Source organism: Rhyacophila brunnea, unplaced genomic scaffold (assembly GCF_057557595.1).
Source record: "Rhyacophila brunnea isolate RB1 unplaced genomic scaffold, BYU_Rbru_1.0 scaffold_63, whole genome shotgun sequence".
NCBI lineage: Eukaryota > Metazoa > Arthropoda > Insecta > Trichoptera > Rhyacophilidae > Rhyacophila > Rhyacophila brunnea.
The window spans coordinates 130,658-154,250 of NW_028233310.1; positions in this window are offsets into that span (position 1 = coordinate 130,658).

The following is a 23,593-nucleotide window of genomic DNA, read 5'->3' on the forward strand; positions in this document are numbered from 1 at the left end:
TTATAAGGGCAGTTGACGAATATAGAACAGTGGAATGTGTCAAAAAAGTATATCGTAGTTTGGCGAAATTTCTAATGAATTATCTTTGTCTCACGAGATTGAATTCATAAAAAGAAGAAATTTAACTAACCCATAAATAAAAATATATCATTGCCTGTAGAAACATATAAAATTAAAGATAGATATATAAACGGAATTGAATTCCGGGTGAAGCAGAAGCATGCGCTAAAAAAACAATACTGATGATTCCACCACAGCTAATAGTTCTTAAGAGAATAAAATTGAAAATATGATGATGAGAAAAGAAGCAGAATCCAAAATTTTTATATAGAGTTCCATATGTTTTTTTGGCATAAATTAAAATTATGAAAATTCAATTAACACATAGATTAAATCATTGTTTAAATCACTTAATAACTGTTCTTTAAGTTAATAAAATAATAAACCAATAAAAATACCCATTAAAAAAATGTAACAGCTCAATTATCTTTGATCTATAATTATTTGTTCAAATACTGATTTGTTTCGAAGATAAGATAAATCTGAAACAAATTGTGCCGTTTGAAAGAAAAGACGAAATCTGAGTAAATCGTTATGGCATCTGAATTTTATGATATGGTAAATAGTTTCTTTTCAGCATGGTATTTTTGGGCTACAGCTATTATATTTATTGTTTTTCTTATGTTTGTTGTGACATTACTCAAGATGATGGGAAATAATGATGATAACCGGCAATATCAAAGGGATGCATCAGGAAACGTCGTTGTTGTAAACAATATGCCACAAACACAGCCACCCCCTCCCCAGAAACAACCCGAGACAGAAAAAAAGAAAGAAGAAGAAGAGAAAAAATAAAATATCATTTTATATAGTGTTTATATTTAAAATAAATTCATCTTGCTTAATAAAACAATAACAAAAGAATAAAGTTATTTACACAAGATGTGATTGAAGAAAAAGAAGAAATACAACTTATTAATGGATCGATATCTTGAAATTCATAAAATAAAGCCAATTAAAATTTTGCATAATATATTAAATAAATAATATTTTAGAGATATTAGATTGCAACAAATAAAATAAATAGATTCAAAAAACCCAAAAAACCCGAGTATAAACTGCTTAATATTATAATCTGGGCCAAAATAAAAATAAATAGAAAAACCCACAAATAGAGTTTTTCCAATTTAGAAAAATATGTATGAAATCCTATAAAAATCCAATTATTACAATTCCCTGTATAATTTACCATTTTTACAAAGATTTAAAGTGGGAAAATTATAGTTAAGTCGTATTTATTTCTAAAGGGATTTTAATGTTTCACTAGTATAGTTCAAGTAAGTTAAAATTATAAAATCTATGAAGTGTATTTATTTTCTTGAATTTTGCGCCTATTATAGAAAGCGTAACAGTGCAACTTGTTCATTTACTTCTATTAATATAAACTATAACATTTTTAAAATTATTTAATATAAAAAATTAATTTTTTTTTGGATATCATATCTAACAAAATTTATCGTAAAACTGTTAAAGAAATTATTCGTCAATATGATGTGCTCTGAAAGATAATGCCGGTAACATAAATTAAATGCATTAAATTATACTTATAAATCACGATATAGCCTTATAACAGGATAAAAATATCTTTTAATCACATTATACTACCAGCCCTATGCTTTTTATGAATAAAAAGTCGTATCTACAACAGTAAAATCTATTTAAAAATTTATTATTTAAAAGTTTTATAGATTTAAGGTAAAAAAAGGCAGCATAAAAAGCATTGAAATATCTAGAAATCGTCATATTTTTGAATACACACATTTGTTTTTGAACCCTAAGGCATTGAAACTGCACATGTAAACCTAGTTTCACCTAGAATTATGATCGCTTCGCTGTTTTTAATTTATTTTTTATCGTTCTATACTAATTACAAACTAAATATATAAATTAGCCTGAATATAGGCGTACAAAAAGCCAGTTTCAATGATTGTAGCATACCATTTAAATTTGAAATACAATAAAAACCTTTATTTCAAACTTTTGAGTTTTTATGATATTTATATTTATAAATTTTAATATAAAAGAAAAAAAATATTTAGAAAATTCGATATGCAATCGCCATTTCCAATAAAACTTACTCTCAAAAAAAATATCTATGAATAATATTTAGCCTTATATGATTTTTGCACAAAATACACTTTTTGATGAATTAAAAAAAATATAGAGTATAATCGTACGAATATGCAATTTTCGATGCTAAATTTTTAGTTTTTTGCTTTTTTATGCTTTTAATGATGTTTAGCATATTTTATTGGTAATACCACTGTCTCTGTAACTCACCCAGAGTAAAGTAAATCATATCCGGCATTTTTATACTTGATTCTAGCTACTTCTCTTTCAATTCAATATTAAAGCTTAGAAAGCAAGAAATTAGCAAAATTGTTAATTTTTTTACCATTATACCTCTTGCATCCAATTTCTTTTTCATCAAGATACAAAAAAAAATTATATGAAATTTGGTTATGTCAAAGAGAATACAATATATCTAAATCTGAAAATGTCATAATTTTAAATCAAAAAATCCGAGACGCTGATAAAATTATATATCGTAATTTATTATGTTTGTATTGCGCTTATAGCTTTAATGACTTCTGGTTATAATATATATGATATTATGTTATATGTTTTTTATATGTAACTAATTGATAAATAAATTTCTAAATTTTTTTGGAACTTTGAGAATGTATATTATTAAAAATATATTGATCTAAAATTTAAAGTTTCACTCAAAACCAGGAACACATTCTTTATTTATATTTAATGCATTATTTCATGGTATTATAGACATTTAAAACGCAAATTATTTTTACACTTTATGAATATTTATTATTAAAATATAGCAGAAAATAAAGACGAATAGATTCGCGCGAAAATCTAAATAATAGTGAAAGAAATTTATTTTTTAAATTTGGCAGCATCAAAAAACTTGATTATTAAAATACCAAGAACTTCATTTATTATGCTTAAAAATCAAACAATCGTTTAGGACATAAAATTTTTTAACATGTGTATGTACATGTAATAAAATCAAGAAAAGATTTCTATAATATTGTATATTAAACTTTTTTGCTTTTTTTAAGAATTATTGATTAAAATTTGTTTGTTTTACTCTTAAAGAAGTGCATTATTAGAGCCCACGCTTATCGTAGTATTTTTGTAGATTATTACAAAAATAACAAAAGATCAAACAAAAAAATATGCACTAGCTACCTAGTAAGCATTGTTCATTATCAAATATTTTATTCTGCTATTTTTTTTATTGTATAAATAATTAAGTTACACTTATAATCCGTCGAGTTAGAAATGCGCGTTAAAATACAACTAAAACAGTTTTTATAAAAAAATTCGGCATTGATAAATAAAAAGCCATGTTTAAATATATAAATATACAAATTTTCTGCTTTAGTTCTTTAGATTTTTTCGAGTCAGATTATGCTACGTAAAACATATCTAAAAAATTTTCCTCACTAATTGCTAGTAATTATGCTATTATTGTAAGTATTAATCTCAATATCCGATGAATGCATATATTTATAGTTTTCAAAACATTATGAAGATGTCGATATAAAAATACAACATGATTCATAAATCACAAAAATAAAATATTTGATGGAAAATAAAAAAAATTACAATTTAATCACATGTTTCATATCTTTTTTTTTGAATGAACGAACATGCACAATTAGAAAATGGTAATTTAGATCACAAATAGTGAAAAGAAAAATTATCGGATCGAATCACGAAAACCAATATACAAAATAGTAGAAAAACCACACAAGACCAGAAGTTTTGCCTTAGTATCTATTCATTATCAAGAACAATTTGTGAATATTCTTTGCATTTTGCATACATTTTATATAAATTAGAGATACTAAATGCAAACCGAGGGTTTACAATATAATAAGAAAACAAAAAGAGGCGAAAAGAGTAATAGTAGTAAAAATATTTAAACATAGAGAAAATATTTTATAATAATTATATAAAAAAAACAGATAACTATTTAATTTAGCATTCTTAGAATAAATTATCATTATATGCTATACCAATCCCACAATTTGCTTGTGAATTTATCTTTTATATATTTCTCGAAACACACAAAAATATTTTATATAAATTATTGAATATATAATGCAGATATCACAAAATATATTCATTATTGTAAGCCTTGTATAATTTTTGAGTTTTTTGGTCATTATGCGAAAAGATGTTCTATGTAGTAAAAGAAGGCCAAAAAATACATAAATGTTTAATAATGTGATTTTAATGCTAGATAGCCCTTTTTTTCACCAAAAAAATAGTAGGATTAGATACATTTCTATTATCCTACAATTGAGTTTCCATTTTTCATTAATACTTCTAAATAAATATCTTACAAAATATTCATTAGTAGGATTCCATTAAGTTTGGTATAAATATTTTACATTTTATTACATAAAAATTAGCACACGATATAATTGAAGAGAATGAGTCTATTTGAACTTACAATTTTTTACTGTCACGAACAAATTGTATTAGTTTTTCTTACGTTTTGTTTATTTTAAATTAATGTGCTCTGCTTATGTAGCTTCTATGATTTTATCTGTAAATATGCAACAATGTATTTGCTTGCATTGTTTGATAGCGTTTTTTTTCTTTTTCACTCCCCCACACAAACCATACAGAAGACACCCCTTTCAACCGTAATATAATGGTAATAAATAAAGTTATTTATATTTAAACATACAAATAGGCTTATTTATTTTATGCGGTTTCGTATCTTGTCTTAAAAATAATATTTATTACAAATGATTCACCTTTTATTGCCATATTTCCTAGATTATAAAAAGATCTTGTTAATTATTATTAATGCTTTGAATAAAAAAAATAATTTTACCATTACGTCAAAAGCAAGATTTGTGTTTATTAATGGATATTTCTTTATATCTTTTCAATCTATGTAAGAATACATCTAAAAAATATACAGATCAGCCAATATAATTAAAAATAAAATTTCGAAAGATACTATCAAATACAATACGATGTATCGAATGTCTCACCCATAGATAGTCGATATTTTATCTTTTATGAAACCTCTAAAAAAGATTTATCTTCTTCTACAAATAAATCTTTTGAGCATCTTATATTCATGCAATTTCATTAAGATTGTATGTCTTAAAAAATATGGCAGAAGCAGATCTTTAAAGTATTTAACTCCTTTTAAAAAAAATTTATACATTTATCTGATATAATATAATACTATATTTGTGGATACAAATGATTCACAGAATTAAAGTAAAAGCACTTTAAAAATTGTAAATTTTTTTTCCTCAAGTATTTTACCTAGTAAAGAATTTAAATTATAATATTGCATAAAAGCATATTTAGTATGATCTTCTTTTATAAATACTATTGTTTCAGCATTTATATCGCACATATTACACCTTTTTTTGCAAAATTAAATGCGATTCTTTGATTTATGATATGCCTAGACATTTAATTCTTTGGATTATAATTTAAAAAAAAACATTTTTTTGAATTATAAAACTAAAATGACAGAATCATATAATAACTCAACCAATAATAATATTTATACGACTTAAATCGAATAGATACTAGGCTTATACATAAATTACAATTAAATATACAAAATAACACCAAAAAGAATTATAATCTTAAATAGATGTTAAGCAACCAATTCGATGGATATAACAGAATTCATACCAGAATTTGATCGTAAAAAAAGCGCCCTTTTAATATCATATGCATACTATAAATATACTTACCTATGATTCTTAATAGAAAAGCTTTTTTATTGCCTAAAAATTTCAAAGGATATTTTATTAATCTTTCAAGACGAATAAAAATGATATTCAAAAGCCAAAAATAAACTTTTTAATGTATGATTTATTTTAAGGCGTAAAACAAATAAATACTTGTGTATGAAAAAAGAAGCATATTTTATATATTTTTTTGCATTTAGTCACTTTATTCATATATATTTCGGAATTGATTAAAATATCAGCTATTTAATTAAACAAAAATAAAATGCAAGTATATGGTTTAATGATAAATATACTTTTCTAAAAAAATATTGATCATTTTTTACTTGAACATATTATCTTGTTAATTTTTAAGATAAATTGGTGTTTTAAAAATCCTTCAAGATAATTATTGGAAAATTAAATAATAGTATATGTATAATATGTATTTTTTTTATGTAATATATCCTTCTAAGATTGAAATGAAAAATATTCTTTTTATTTGATTCATGATGATTGTAATTATTATATTAAATTTAAATGTAGATGATTAATAGAAATCATGTAGAATCTCTATAAATAAAAATAGAAATCTTTTTTCATTTATAGTAAATAAGAAAAAAAACATTTCTTATTTTTTATGTGTAGCCTTTCAAAAAATAAAAAAAGTCTTGAAACTTTGATATCATATAAAAATTGGAGAAATATATATTTTCTTTAATAAAATTTATATGACTAAAATTTATATTCACAGAAAATTAAGTTCATGAACTATTAAGATCGTCTTAAATCTTTTGAAATTATATATTTACGATTATATTAAAAAGCATTCGTTCATAAAATTTATTTCTTATTTTTATTTGTAGATATTTCTGTAATTATACGCTATCTAATTACTTAATTCAAATTTACTATAGGACCGCAAATTTATGCAAAGGAATCATCATGATATAAAAGGGAAAAATTGATTTATTGTATTTGATCTACCCTTTATATACTTTAATACTTGGTTCTATTCATTACACATCTACAAATAATATTTGTATTTTAAAGTAGAGTATTTAAAACAAATTTATATGAATTCAAAAAAGAAAAATGGCATCTGAATTCTATGATTCGATGGTGAATTTTATGGAAAACGAAAAAGTGCAGGAATCTTTTTTCTTTATTTTATTCATTGTTATATTTTTGATCATAGCCTTATTAGTAGCAAAAAGAAATAAAAACTATCATTATGAAAAAGATCCCTTTGGAAATGTCTACATGGTTAAGAACCCGCCACAAAGATCAGAACATCAATAAAATATATATTAACAAATATTTTTTTTAAAGTATATAAGATAGAAAATCAAATGTGGATAAGTATAAAAGCAAAATCTATTTATTTCGAATAAAAGAGTCTGAGCTACAGAAACTACCATTTTTATATCTGAAATTAGCATAAAAACATCGAAAACAAAATTAATTTTTTATCTTTTTACAATTTTCTCATCGATTATTGCGGTACTAAAGAATAAATATTCAAAACATCAATTATTACAAAACATAATATATAATAATTTAATTCAATAGAGTTTCTATTAAAGCAAAAAATTATAGCTTTGCTTTATTTCATCAATATGAATGCAAAAAATGCTTTTATACAAGTATTTTCTTTCAAAATATGCAGATAAACTTTTTGTAATCTGCATTACAAAGATATGTTATGTTTCAAAAATTTAGTTATAGAAAATTTACCATGTATTATATTTTTATTTTCTGGATAGATTCTGATATGCGATTTTATATTCACTAGTAAAAAATTATTTATAGTCTCCTATAGGTCATAGCACTGGTAAAAACATTTCTCAATTTTTTATAGTCGTATAATTAAGTAATAGATTTTAAAACAGCATTTTTATATGGCATAATAACATAAATAAGTGGATGAATAAAAGATATCAAAATTAAAATATTGCAAAAATTCCAAATTGATTTCGAATATATTAGAATGCAGTTTTAGAAAAAATTATGCACAGATGTATTTTACGAAAAGAGTACGATAGCTAAAGGTGATGTATCAAATTCTACTTCTTTTTCACAAAACAAGTAAAAATGGTATTACTAGATTTATTAAATTTAAAAAAAGAGACCACATTTAAAATTTGTCAGTCGAAAAAAATATAAAACTATATCTTTATGCTTAAATAAGCATATAACCATGAATCAAATGAGTTTCTTATTCTAAATAAATCTATGTTTGAAATTATCATTATTTTCAGTATCGAATATTACGTTTTTGCAAAATAATGTGACCGTCATCGACATAAAATTCTTAGATACAATTTCTTTTGCAAAGTTCATATAGACACTGTGTTGAAATCATCTTTTATTATAGCCTTATATAGTTAAATTTTATAAAAGATCAATTGATGGCTATTGGGATTATTTTATGTCGATATGGAATTAATTCCGAGAAATTTTGTGTTAAAAAAAAATGTATGCTCAAATACGTAAAATAGAAAACAGAAAAAAATGATATAAAAATTTATATAAAAAATCTTATATTATCTGCAAATTGTTAAAAATATTAATTATAAAAAAGAAAAACACAATTAGAAATAGAATATCTATATAATCCATCTAAATTTAAATACCAATAGGGGCAAAATATACTTGAAAACATAGTTATATGTAGAATGGATGTAATTAATCAAGAAGAAAAAAAAAGAAAATCCATAAAATAAAAAAAAATCATCATGACAACTTAAGACAATTATTTTGATATTTAAATGTTGTTTTTATATTTTTAAAAATATTTTTTCATAAATAATACATTAATTTGTTTTAATAAAAAAAGCATCATTTATAAATTATTGAGTCCTCTCAGTGATTTTATTAAATGTATAAAATTTTTCAGTAAATTTAACAATATTTTTAGCTTTTTATATTCTTTGCAGTTTGTTTCACCCAAAACTAATTTTTAAAGCGGAAAATAAGATGTATTATATTGAAATTTGCATATATGCGGTAATTTATTATTTTTTTAAAATATTATTGAATGTATAAATTATATATTTTATTAAATTATAACTTTCCTATGGATGAATATATAATTTAGATCTGATTTTTAGTAATTATATGAACTCAAATATATTTTTTTTCCGTGAGGGTGGAATAGTATTCATTTGGTTTCCTCATTTATATAAAAACTGTATTCCTATTTATTTTCAAAATCGTATATATTCATGCATTAATATATATTTAAATCTTTATAATTTTGAATTATTTTGCAAAGATTCTAATAAAATATTGTTCAATAAAAAATTTGTGTTTTATTAGCTTGCCGTCAGAATTTTTTTGTAAGGCATCTTAACGAAAAATGCATATAAAAAGCTCGAAATCTTATTAAGCTACTGCGGTCATTTTTTTTTAGAAAAAGTCATCAAAGACAGAAAGCTGCGTAGCAAATTATTTTAAGGTATAGCACATGTAATATCTTTTGTGTATATTTTAAAAGTAGAAAAAAATATTATAAGACAATCTTTTGCAAAAGGTATGCATTAATATAATTGTAGATTGCGTGAAATCCTGCCGTAAAGCATATTTATTATCTAGAAATTGTAAGATGAAATTCACGCAAAAAATACAGGCATAGATTTACAATAAAATATTCTACTTAGTCAAAAGAAAATATTACTGCAAACCAATATACTATTTTACAATTTAATCAATGTGGTAAGTCTGTTTCAGAAAACCAAAGGAAGATACATTTGTAAAAAGTTAAACACCGTTCAAAACATAAAAACGCAATTAAAATTTTTTTTATAAGACATATATTAAATAATGAAAATAGTTATTTTGCGACAAATATGTTTTAACAGGTTTTTTAATTTTCTTTAATTGGTGAATTTTGTACAAAAAGAATCTTAGTATATAAATAATAGATCTAAGAACATACAAAATAGATTAAAGAGAATCGAAACAAATTTCATAAAGACAATTATCTGAAATTGTGTTTTTTTATGCATATCATATCGATCTAAGCAACATTTGGTATAATTGATAACACGGATATGTTTTATTATGTGTTTTTTATGCGGAAAAATTTAGTATACAGAAAGCGCACTAATATAAGCATTTATAGGCACCATAAATTATAATAAATTCTTACTATCATTTTTCCGCTGCTAGGTGCATACTCTTGGTGTAATATAAAAGAAATGCATGTTATGGCAATAAAAAGCATAAAAGACATCATCATAAGACACTACACAAATATTGTTCATTTATAAAACATACTTTTAAGAATATATATAAGAATCCAATCACAGATTAAATAATAGAAAATAGCAAAAAATTATATGCAGGTGTTTCAATGCTCGCAAAAAAATTGTTTGCTGTAAATCATAAATATTATTATAATTATGTCAATATATATTCTATCTATTTTAATGAAAAACTACTAAAAGCAGAACCTTCATTTTGCAATATATCGCACACAGTCTATCTATTTTTATTTTTTTTCTCTTTGTTAATTTATTAATAAAAATCAATATTTTGTTTTTTACACAATAAAAACTATTGAAACGCATTGATTTGTATTTTTAATACTTTTTGGGAAAGTATGACAGAAAAAATTGATCACATTAAATAAAATATTTTTGTATCATATGGTATTTTTAAAAATAACAATAAAAGATCATGTAAAGAGACTCATAAAATTTTAAACGAAAGTTATAAATGCTAAAATCCAACCTTTTCAATCACTAGGTCTAGATTATAAAAATTATTGTGTGGTTCTTCCCCTTATGAACAACTGTTATTAAGGTTTTAGCAAGAAATTTTATAAATTACAGATAAATATTTTGAGTTAAAATTCACATAAGACTTATTGAGCATTCTAAAAATAAAATTTGTAAATATATGAATAAAACCCCAAAAAAATATTTTACCGCCCCATATATATATAATTTTTTGTCGTAGATTTGACAAATATACAAAGGTATCACATTTTTATCTAGTTACTAAAAAAATACAGACTTATATTTTCTATTTTCTATACAATACAGATTTATAGAAACTATACATTATACAGGTTTTCTTAAATCCCTTTTGTTTTCTATCGATAAAAACGATCAAAAACTTCCAATAGTCCCTTATTTGCAACAGAAGACTTTTATTTGACGAATTGATGTAGTTATTATATTTTCTTCGCAATCAAAACTACAAATTTGTTAAAGTTGTTTTGAAGAAGTAAATATGGGTGAATTTTAAAAATTTTATATCGCAATCTACGCAGAAAGCGATGATATATGCAAAGAATGAACATGGTTAAGTCTGTAAATCAGTTTTATATCTAAATACTGGAATGCGTCACATATTCTTCATCCTATTAGTAAAAATGCTTACCAGGAAATTTCTTATGAGTGCCTTATAGATATGTTGTTTTTCACCTGATAAAATACTGTAAATAAAAAATTTATTATTTACGGTACGTTATTCTGCCCATTTTTTTTGTCAAAGCGATCTCGTTCGTTTTTAAACCAGATACAGTAAGAACTTTTCCATTAGACATCAAATCCGTTAGAACACAGAAAAAAGAGATTTATTGATTTTTTAACATAACAGAAAAATACACGCATTTATGGCGTAAAATTTCTACATTATAAACATTTTTTTCACGCGAAACGATCTAATCATATTTATGTTCTCTATCTATCATTTCTAAAGTGTAAAGAGCCTTAAAAAAATGGAGTTAGGGTTGATAAAAAAACAACATTCTATTTTTTTAAAGCATTAAAAGTAAATTTCCATAAATTTTATATAATTTTGATTCATTTTGATATTTTTAAGCCATTATATGTACACTAAATGAACATTCGAATTTAAATGGCCCACAAACAAAATTAAAATCCAGTAAATTACGAGATTTAGATTAAAAGCTGATATCTTTGCCGCTAAAATACTGCTCATGCTGTAACACCTGATCCTACAATAAATTTTAGAAATGAGTACATGTATGGCCGTATTACATTTTTTTAAATAATTTGTAAAATGTAATAAAATATCATTATTTATGATTTTTGTATTTATTGAATGAATTAAGCAGTGAAAATGGGCATTATATAGAAATAAGCTGTTATTTTGCTGTGGGTGGCGTTTTGATATGGCTAGGATATAATCACAATATATATATATGCATGTCCTTTTGGCTACCTGTATGCAAAAAAACGAACAGGAAAGATGTATTCTACCTTTCATAAACTTAAATAAAATAATTAACTGAATTTATATCTTTGTCTAGTCTCGCGTAAACTCATATGCATGAAACCAAATCCAGATCTCATTACAAGATTTCAAGCACATTCGAAATAAAATATTACCTGCTAATTTCATTCAAAAGGAAGGATTTGCATGCATATCTATAAATAAAAATTCTATACAAATAGATTTTACATTGACCTATTATTTTACAAAATAGCAACAAAAAAAATATTTTTTATATAAATTCGTAGTTTTGTTATCAATTATAATCTTATCAAAAAAATATTTAGTGTGTAATTAATTAGAATTTTATTCCATTTTTTTAAAATATATAAAAACATCAAATCATGTAAAACTTTATGACTTACTAAATAAAATTCAATAATTCCTCTTAACTGATGTAATTTCAATTTTTTATTGCATATTTAATCATTTTTACTTTTTAAACACAAAAGATAATTCATAAAAGTTTGAAATTTGTAAAATATATAAAAAGAAATCTGTATCTGCATTATCTACGATTTTTTTTACTTTTATTTTATATGATTCTTAAATTTCATGAATCTCTAGATTTTCCTATATATACATAAATAAAATTTTAAGGTGTAAGTCGAATTGAACATATTATCGTACCCCATAAACAATATTAAAATTCGTACGATATAAAAATACTGAAAAATGTAAAGAAAAGATAAAGTAGTCCTTATTTTCGGGATTTTATTTATTATGTATATTTTAGATAATTTTAGTTAAATCCGGTTGGATTCTTCTTGTATATTTAGAATCAATTCATGACGGATATTTTTTTTAATACAGTAAATATATTTTTGCAAAAAGTCAACTACATAAAATTTGAATCTTAAATCTAATTATAAAGAATAAATTACGATTTAAATCAAAATTTAAAGTTATAAATTGAAATTTTTATCAATTTTACGCATCGAATTTTATAAAAAAACAACTTGCCATTCTTCAATAGTAGCTTATAAACGGTAAAATCACGCGTAATTAAACGACCAGCTTCCTTCTATGTATTGTAGTTGCAATTAAATTTATATACATTACAAATAATAAACAATTTTTTATGATAGATAATTGTGAAAAAAACAAAAATTACATAAAAACATGAGTTCTTTATTGTTAATAGATAAGAGTACACAATCTGGTTAGCGAAAAGAGTCAAAATATGCCAAAATGGAAAAATCAATGCAATATAGAGCAAAACAGATAGAAAACTATATTATTATGAAATTAAATCATATTACACTTTAAAATCTTTTTCATTTTTATTTATCGATATATAGTCTGATTTTATGAATTAAATAATAAAATACTACAATTTTTTTTTAATATTTAACTTAATAATTTTTTTTTTGCAGACGAAAATACATCATAGTTGAAATTTTTATTTCAAATTATTTTATGTTGAACATATTGTATTATATAATTCTTAGGGCAAACTAAATAAAACTTTTAGCATTCGTATTTCTGCTAAATCCTGAACAATACGCCTTTTTTTTAATAGAAAGATCAGTTAAATACTCTTTTTAATACTATCATTTACATATATGCCCTGAATTCTTTGAAAATCTCGTGCTATTAGATATTAGTTATGCGAAATATTGTAATTGCCCACTTATATGTACAACACGTCGAATAATATTCTTTACATTTAAAGGACATAAACAAATTCAATTTTACGTAAAAAATTTTTCCTGAGATCACATTTTATGATTAGTTTATGTTAGATATTATGGTAACAACCACTTCTAAAATTAAAATGTAATTCTTTTTTGTCATAAACAAATATTTTAGCACGATCATATATAGCATTATTTCAATTTTACTTCTCGATTTGACTTTTATTACCAAGTTCATATTCAATTTGTACTTAAACCGTATATTCATATATTTTCTTTGTTTTTGAAAGTCGTATTTTTTTGAAGCATGAAATAAAGAATTCAGATTATTTGTTTGTGTATTTTTGTATAATCGCGGCTTTACATTTACATCTACATGCTATATGTGTATAAAGTTAATAAAATTTGTTGCAGAGCGAACATTTTGATCCATTACCAAAAAAACATATTTATATCTTGACTGTAACAGAATCTAGGAACTTGCTCTGTTTAAAATTATTATATTGAAACAATTTTAAGTCAAAATGAATTTACAGCGTAAAAATATAGCCTGTGTAAAATATTTTTATATGTAATTTTTTTTACAAAATAAACTCACATGCTAATGAGCGAATATAACTTCACAATAAACCTTGTGATATAATTTGGAATCTTAATTGGTTTTTAAAGACGCCAAGTGGAATTATTATTTCCTTTCAAGCATTAAGATAGCTGATTTTTGATTGGGTAGTTGACTTGCTAATACATATGATTTGCAGGTTTGAAAAAACATCATTTTCAATTTCAAATAAAATTTATGAAACTTTCAGTCGAGTCCCACTCTTTAAAATGAAAACTCTAATTTCAATATCTTTTTACAGATATTTTTTGCTTTTGCCAAAAATTTATCTTATGCCATCATTTAGTTTTTATTAGTCTTCTATTTTATTTTAATTTCTTTTTTTTCTTTGCAGTGAGTGAAAAAGAAATAAAAAAATAAATTTATTATTTTTATTATACGTCTTATGTTGTTACAACTATGTCTTTTACCTTTTATTCTGCTCATTTTTTTATCTCATGCATGGTTTCTGGTCTAAATTAATTTTGACTCTTCTAGTATCCGAGATTAGAGAAAAACGTTTTTTTTATACAAAAGTTGCTAAATCATTACAATTTATGTGACTATTAGCATAGAACTTTGTTATTTAACTTTTCTAAATACGGAAAAATTTATAGGCTCCTTGTGGCACATTTTTATAGTATTTGTGGTCTTTTGCTCTTATTTTTAATCATCAATTGAATCAAAAAAGATTTTTCTAAGCTAGGTCATTTAAACTGAACATTGATAGACGGGTATTTAAAATTGTTGTTTGACCAAATTTGGCGATGTATAATGCAAATGATATTGGGGGAAAACTATAGACCGGTATCATTACCTTATAAATTTCCTATTCACGATCTCATTGCTATTCATCTTTTTCAGATTTTTATATTGTTTTTTATAAGTTTATATATACAATTTATCTTTCAGCCTTGAAAATTAAGTTTTGTAGCTAATTATTAAATATCCGTGGTAAATTTTCAAATGCCTTTTTAGAATCGAACCAAATTGTAGGTAGAATGTTAATGAGACATTTTGGCAGCTACATTTACAATATCTTAGTTTATGGCACATATTACTCTTTTTATTAATATGTAAGGTAATCTCCGTTGATTTTTGTTTTTATCTCTTTTTCCCGATAGCATAACATTCTAGACATTTTTCTTATTTTTAATCCGTCATACAATATGAAATTTAACGATTTTCCGTTCCATCATTAACGTATTTCTTTGGAATAGGATATGTTTCCCAGCGATAATATCATAAATATTTATCATTGTTATCCAAGGAATGACATCGATAATTCAGTATAGACTATGGTGGTGTCGTGTAGCTTTACACGAACTAGTTATATATTCTGAACTGTCCAGTAGCTTATTTAGTAAAAAAAAACAAAAAATATATTATGTTTTTTTTCTGGGTTAAACAGTTATTGCCCAGATTCCGTGGTTATTTTCAAATAAAAAGATTTTACAATTAGAAGTTTTTAAAATAATAATCTAGATTCTTGACAAAACTATATGATTTGTTCTATATTTTTTTTTATACTAAATTTTTATGCTTCTGATTTAGTTCGATAGAATCGATTTGTAATTATAAGGATATTAATTTTTGTAAATTCACGATGCATTGTTTATATTAATGAGCTAAATTTATAGCTATAATTTTAATTTTAGTTTCCAGGGACAGCTTGCATGATCTCTGTGCGCACAACGTATTTATACTTCTGGCTTTCTTCACATTTCCTAAGTCTTCTTCAATAACTTTCCTGCACTTGAGACCTATTTATTCAATGATTTTTGTCAAATCCAAGGTTTTAATATATACCTCAACCTATTTCGTGACATCTAGTTTTTTTTAGTTTCTTTTTATGATATCGTGTCACCACAACGTCCCATGATATAACACGATGTATATAAAATGTTTTTTCTGTATGCTTAAATTTCCTTTATTATTTTTTGATGACTTGACTACTTTTATATTATCATTTTTGCATATGTTTACTGATTTTGACACACAATTTGTTTATAGAAACAGACATCCTGTTTAGCTAAATCTTTAGGTGTGATTATAAGAGCAAAATTTGTTTTTCATATTTAGTTATCATTTATTTTATATTTTTTTGATATATAATTTAATTTATGCATGTATTAGCTGTTTCTTGAAATAAAAACGCTTTAATTTTGCCTGAAAATGTTTTTAAAAGTTTTGCTAGTTCACTTATATTTCATAGTTTACATCAATCCTATTAAAATCCAAGATTTTTACATGAAAAAGTGTCTTTTTCGGTTTTAAGAATTGCAATTCTCAACCTTTTCAAGACATGCTAACATCGAGATATACTTTTTATAATTTTTTGTGATTTTATGCAGCATTATAACGTTATTTTTATTCGAAATTTCGTAAATCATCTTTGTATTACTATAAATATTTTTGCACAAGATTTCGGTTTGTTTTTTTATTATGTATATAAATAGCAAAATTTTTTTATAGGCTGTTTTAAAATGTTTGAGGCAAAAATTATAACTAAAATTCCGTTTTAATGTTATAAGAACTTCCAAGGAAATATATCAGTGCATTGGTTTATAACGCATAAAGAAGCATAATAACAATAAAATCTTTATGTTTTTAGATACTGTGGTTTTTTTAAGGATAGCTATATGTGTAAGTGTTGATGAATTCTTGTTTGGTTCTGTCTCAAAGATTTTATCCTGCTTTTCGATACAGGATCGGATTCATTTGATTGTATTTGTATTAACTTCGCCTAGTTTTATTAATAGCTATATAAAGATTAAATTTATAAATATAAATTTCAGAATCAGAAGTCTAGATAAATATAATGTTTCAGAAGAAACGAGAGACGCCTTTATATGTTGATTCAAGCATCAATATATTTGCATAAGTCAAAAAAGTATTACATTTTAATATTCAAATTGTAGTTTATCTATACAAAAATGCTAATTATATGTTCACTAAAGAGCATGAATAGTATTTTTATATTTAAAATAGATATATCCTCCCGCATGTAATTTTATATCAAATATAAAATACACTAGCTAAATCTACCAAAATAAAACAGATTGATGCCTAATATAAATTTATAATATTTTTTAGTATCAGTGCGAATTTTCACATTTCAAAATCATTTACATATGATGAGTAAATTTCGCGAAGAAAATTTTTTTATACAAACTTTAAATTTATATGTAGGTAATAATGATCGCAATATAATATTAATTGTTGAAAATTCGAAGTACAAAAAACATAAAAGGGTTTTGCAATATAAGCCTGTGGAAATTGAAAATTTATAAAATCATAATATAAGTGGATGGGATAACGAAACATATGATCATAAACAGCCAAGCAGATCTGTAAAATAAACTCGTCTCAAATTTTTTTTTGAGTTTATGATGCACTATGATTTTCGTTTTATTGATAAAAAAAGTTAATCTGCTATCAAATATTTGTATGACAAAAATAACGATTTTCCAATATTATAGCATATTATAACGATCTGGGGTCGGAAGCGCGATTTATATGTATATTGATCTTAATATAAGGCAAAGAGCAAAAAATCGTCCTAAATTGATTAACTTACAATAAACATGCGCAATCAGCATTATATAGATTAAAGATAGTTTTACCATAATACAGTATCGTTATTTAGCTTGAATAATATTAAGTTCATATATATAATGAAAATTAAGTTTATTTTATTGACTCGATCTTATTTTTTACTAATTTTATTGTTTTTCTTGTCTTTTAATTATTTATATTATAGTGGTGTTATGTCAGAATATTTGTTCAGTTTTACTTGAAACAAAAATTCAACTACCAATATTTAAAAAATATTTTTCTGTTTTCATTAGTATACTGCGCTTTTTTTGTGATATAAAGAGGCAGGTATTTTACAAATTTTTTGATATAATTAATACATATTTAAAAAACCATTATATTTTTAATATTTTTTTTTTGTTTCTTTAAGATTTGAATTCCTTTAAATAATTAATCGTAAATTTATAGTTCATGTTGATCAAATAATCACGAAATCATCAATAAAATATGTTTCTTTTTTATTTTTTACATGAAATACGAATTATAACATTAAAAAAATTTGCAAAGTGTACAACATATGTATACATATAATAAAAATCAAACGGAATCTTATAATTATGAAAATAATTAATTCATTTTTATAATCGAGAATATTCGATATACAGAATGAAATGATCATAATTTATGTCGCTATTAATAGAAGAAAATTAGATAAAGCTAGCAATCAAAGCAATAAAATCTCTAACTAAATGATAATAAACGAGAAAAAAAATTATTTAATATCTAAATCACTGTTTATATTTTACAAATATTAACATGCTAATTTTTTATTCATAATGAATAAACGCATATTAGAAGAATATTGTATTGTTTTTTTATTATAAAGCTTCGATTTTTTTTACATTTTCAATGTTAAATATCAATACAAACTACTTTAAATGCAATGCTATAGTAATATTCAAAAACCGTTATTTATTGTATAAATCACTATGTAAAAAGGTCATTCTTAATTACGTTTTTCATGTCTATTTTTATGATATTTGGATATTTGTTGCTTAAAATTACTCATATTAATTGCTAAGAAATTATTTTTTAAACCGCTTTATTTACATCTTTCGTATATTTTACTAAAAATATACTAGGTTTTTATTACATTGTACGTAATGTACATTTACATTTACATCGATAGAATCTATTTTTAACGAAAACTCCTATACAGAAATGGTTAATTTCTTCAAATACATCCAAGTTTTATCCAGTATAATAAAGTTTACGCTTAAAAATCGATTTTTGCAAAAATATAAATTATGAAGTTGTTCTTAGAATCAAGCATTTGTAAGATACGTATTTTCGGCGATCTCTTTATATAAACCAAACATATTTCTAGAATCATATATAAAAATAATCACAAGAGTCTAGAACCTAATGCAAAAAAATTTCATAATTTCAAACGTTTGAATTATGTCCTTTATGTATAGTCAATATATTTTATTTTCTTATTTATGATATTACTCTAAAGATCAATTTATCTATTTTTTAGTTAAAATTATATAAAAGCCCTTATAAAAAAATTCCGGGTTGTACATTGTTTTTATTCAAATTTTTAATAATATTGCATACCTTCAATTGTCATTGTACGAAAATACGGCAAAAATTGTTTTTATAGACATTCAAAAAAACCAAAAGATCATACATAACTGTAGAATTTTAGATCGTTAATTCATATATTAAGCTTCTGTTACTATGAAAAGTTTAAATCCGATTTTTCTGTAAGTATTTATTGCTTTAAATGCAAAAGAAATTTTCACAAAAATTCTTGTATTTCTAAAGAACCATCTTTTCTTCTAACAGAAGTGGTTGTGTGTATACACATCATGCTTTTCAGTTAATAAACATTTCCTAAATATTTCCAATTTCAATAAACTTAGCGTTATGGCTATTTTTCTTTTGATATCTTTTAATAGATTTCATTTTGTACTTTCATTATTTAATAAATTATAACTATAATCTTGAAACGCTATCTAATCAAACTTATTAATATTCACATAGCGAAAATTCACTTTAAGGTTAATCATAGATAAAGTACACAGAAAACCGCTGTATTCGTTGGTCATATATAGTATCAAGCCTAGATATAGCTCTAAAACCATAAAATGCTAAGATAATATTGTAAATAAGTTAAGGTGTGCGTATTTTACATTTTTTTACATACTAAGCCTAACTTTAAAACAAAAACTAAAAATCATAGAATTTGCAGCATATTTATATATAATTTTTCCGTTTATCTCAATATATGGATTTTTTGTTTGAAATTTTAATATAACAATCTAAAAAATAGTGATTATAATGTTTAAGATGAATTCGCACACAATTTATATAATATAAACAAAGAAATTTGTTGCACATATATAAGATTTAAACGGAGAATACACTCAATGTTGTCTTTTTATTTTTGAAATTCTAAAATTACGAATGCTATGATTAGATACTAAAGAGGATTATTTTTGCAACGATACAATAGGTTTTTACGTTTTTTTTTCGTGAATACAATATAAATAAAACGTTCCAATTTTTTTTACTAGTCTAGCCCATGAATTTTATATAATATATTTATGTTCCTATCATACAAAATATAATTTTATTAATTTCAATTTTTAGTGTTCAATCACTTTATCAAACAAGTTTGTTTAATAATTTATATTATAAAAATCAAATAATCATATAACATGTGGGATATTGTAAGAATGACCGTATATTTTCAGGATTAAAAATAATTTAATAAACACATAGAAAGAATATATTTTGAATATATTAGACACGTAAAAAAATTTTTAATCGATCACAAAAATTACATAGTTACAGCTGATCTTATAAAGTTGTATTCTTAGTTTTATATTTTTTTTCGTGACAAAATTGTTATATATTATAGTTATTTCTATATGTTCATGGGTATAATTAAAGAAAGCTATGGATTTATGAACTGATGTGATAGCGGATAAAAGTCTTATTAACAATTTAATTAATATTAAATAGTATATTATGTTATATTCTAAAATTTTCAATGGTATAGATCAGGATACTTCTAGAGTTTGTATAGCATAAAAATTACAATTATGCGTTCGTAATAAACTCAATAGATTAGCTGCTTGCTGTATAAAAAATGATTTATTGCATATACAAACTCTAAATACACTTCCAATATTTTTTCTATGTTTTATTTCATGTCATTGCAAATATAAAAAATTCAAATATCAAATCATAGTGAATAAGATTGAATTCGGAAGTATATAAAGACTTAAAAATAGATAACTTGTGCACTAAAAAAAATCTATTTATCTTTGTTTATTACAAAACAAACACCCGTAAGAATAAATTTCGCAGCGCAAAGCTTTTCGTTTACCCTACAAGATCTATTCACACACAAAATGTGTGTGCGTAAGATATAAATTAAGGATAGTAAATATCACTGTATTAGAACATATTATATTATTCCTTATTGATACCAGATAGGCAGACGGTAATTTTATTAGAAATAAGTGACAATATTAAATAAGAAGATAAATTTTTATGTTGATTACAATGTAAATTTAAAATGATCTCGATTTATACTTAAATAGGACGGTTAAAAAAATGCTTAAATATAAATAAATATTTTTATTGTGCTCTAGATAATTAATATCGATTAAATTCTAAAAACACAAAAATTAAAATAAAAATCCAGTAGTATTTGCTATAAACTATACACATATACGCCAGAAATGTTGATTTAAAAGTATTCCATACTACATCGAATATATAAACTGTTTTTTAGTTCAAATTGATGCATTATATAATATAAAAACAATGTATACATAATTTATAGCAAAATGGTAACAAAAAAACATATAACCACCCCATATCAGCCAAATTTATAATTATATTACCACAAAATCTAAGAATTTTTCAATTTTTTGCTCGGTATAGTGGTTTAGTTTTTTTTCTTCGAATAACCTTGATATATGACGCTTATATGCGTATTAATTGTATTATATTATTTATTTAAAATTCATTGGAAGGGTAAAAACTGGCTCGCAATTAAACTGGAATTTTTTAGATTGTGAAACACAGTGCATTGTAATAGCATCAGAGAAAAAAAATATTGATAAAAATTCATAATAGCAATATTACGAATAATAGTTCTGAAAAAATACCGATATTACATCTTGACCGCACAAATATATATTAAAAATGTAAAACTCTGTTGAAGAATAAAAATCTTGTTACCACATTAGAAATTTCTTTATTAATTCGCATCAATAAACTTCTTTTCAGATAATTTGATGTAACCTTTTATTATCTAAAAATTTTCAATGCACATTATGACTTTATAGTTTAAAAAAAAAAACTTTTTTGATAAATATATTTCACAGCATAGTATAAAAATCATTAAATAACCATATAAAAAAATCACACCATTTTTTTCATGATTTTTTATCGTCAAAAGATAAGTATAAACTTTACGTTTTACATTTTAAAAAAAATTGAACTTCAATTAATATAGCTTCATATATATAAAAAATAAAATGTTGAGAGAATGCTAATAATAAATTGTTATTTTTTAGGGCAGAAAATAAAAATTTCCAATTTAATTGTAAGCGCAAACATTGTCGTAATAATTTTTTGAACCTTATTAATAGATAATTTCATAAAGCCCATACATATTGATATAATTGGCGATTAGATAAAGACAGATCATTAACAAAATAATACTTTTATTAAAATTCTACAACAAACTGTATCTATTTTTTAAATTTAATGTTCTAGAATTCTTAATCAAAGAGCTTAAATCCTTGTTTATGATAAAAAAATATAAGAAAAGGGTATCTTTGCCTATAATACATCTATAAATAGATAGCCAGTAGAAATTGTTTGAAATATACATTTTTTCGGCCAATATCGTAAAATTCAACCTTGCATAGAAAAGAATAGATAACTATGTCTATCAATATTTAAATTTAATTTTTTGCGTTTAAACAAGAAAGCATCTTTAAACTGAAATATTCAAAATTGAAAAATTGCAAGCGTTTATTCATCTTATTTATTGCATCTATATGAACAGTTCTACTTATCTCATACCGAGAGATAAAATATAAATAAATTCATAATTTATGTATTATTTCACACAGAAGTGACAATAGCTGGCACTATATATTTTAAATATATCTTACGATGATACTTGATTAATTGAAGCAGTGACATGTATTAGATTTCTTAAATTAAACTATAGAGTGTCTTTTAACGCTATAACAAAGTAAAGATTGGTTTACATGAAAAGTGAGCCGCCTTATCGTGATAGAACAATTTTAGTAAACTTCTGGGGTCGAATGAAAAAATAATATACTAATTTACTATATAATTCAACATCTTTACAATATTACATAAAAATAGGTATTTATACGCGGTATAATTTTGGTTCCTAAAGAACTTAAACATAAAACATATATTATGGCATATATAAAATCGTTGGTATTAGAAAAAACATATAAATTAGTAGATTTCACAGTGGATAATAAGCTTGAAATAAGACGTCATCGGATATAATATCCCAAAGTAAAAATACGCGATGTGGGTGGAAAATAAAGGCAGTTGTACAAGAGAGAAAAAATAAAAAAAAAATTTAAATTTTGAATTGTGACATTTTACTAATCTAAAAACTGATTACGAGTTTCACTCAAAAATTTTACAGATGTAAAACAATATTGTTTATTTGAAATAGTGACTTCTAGCTTTCTTCA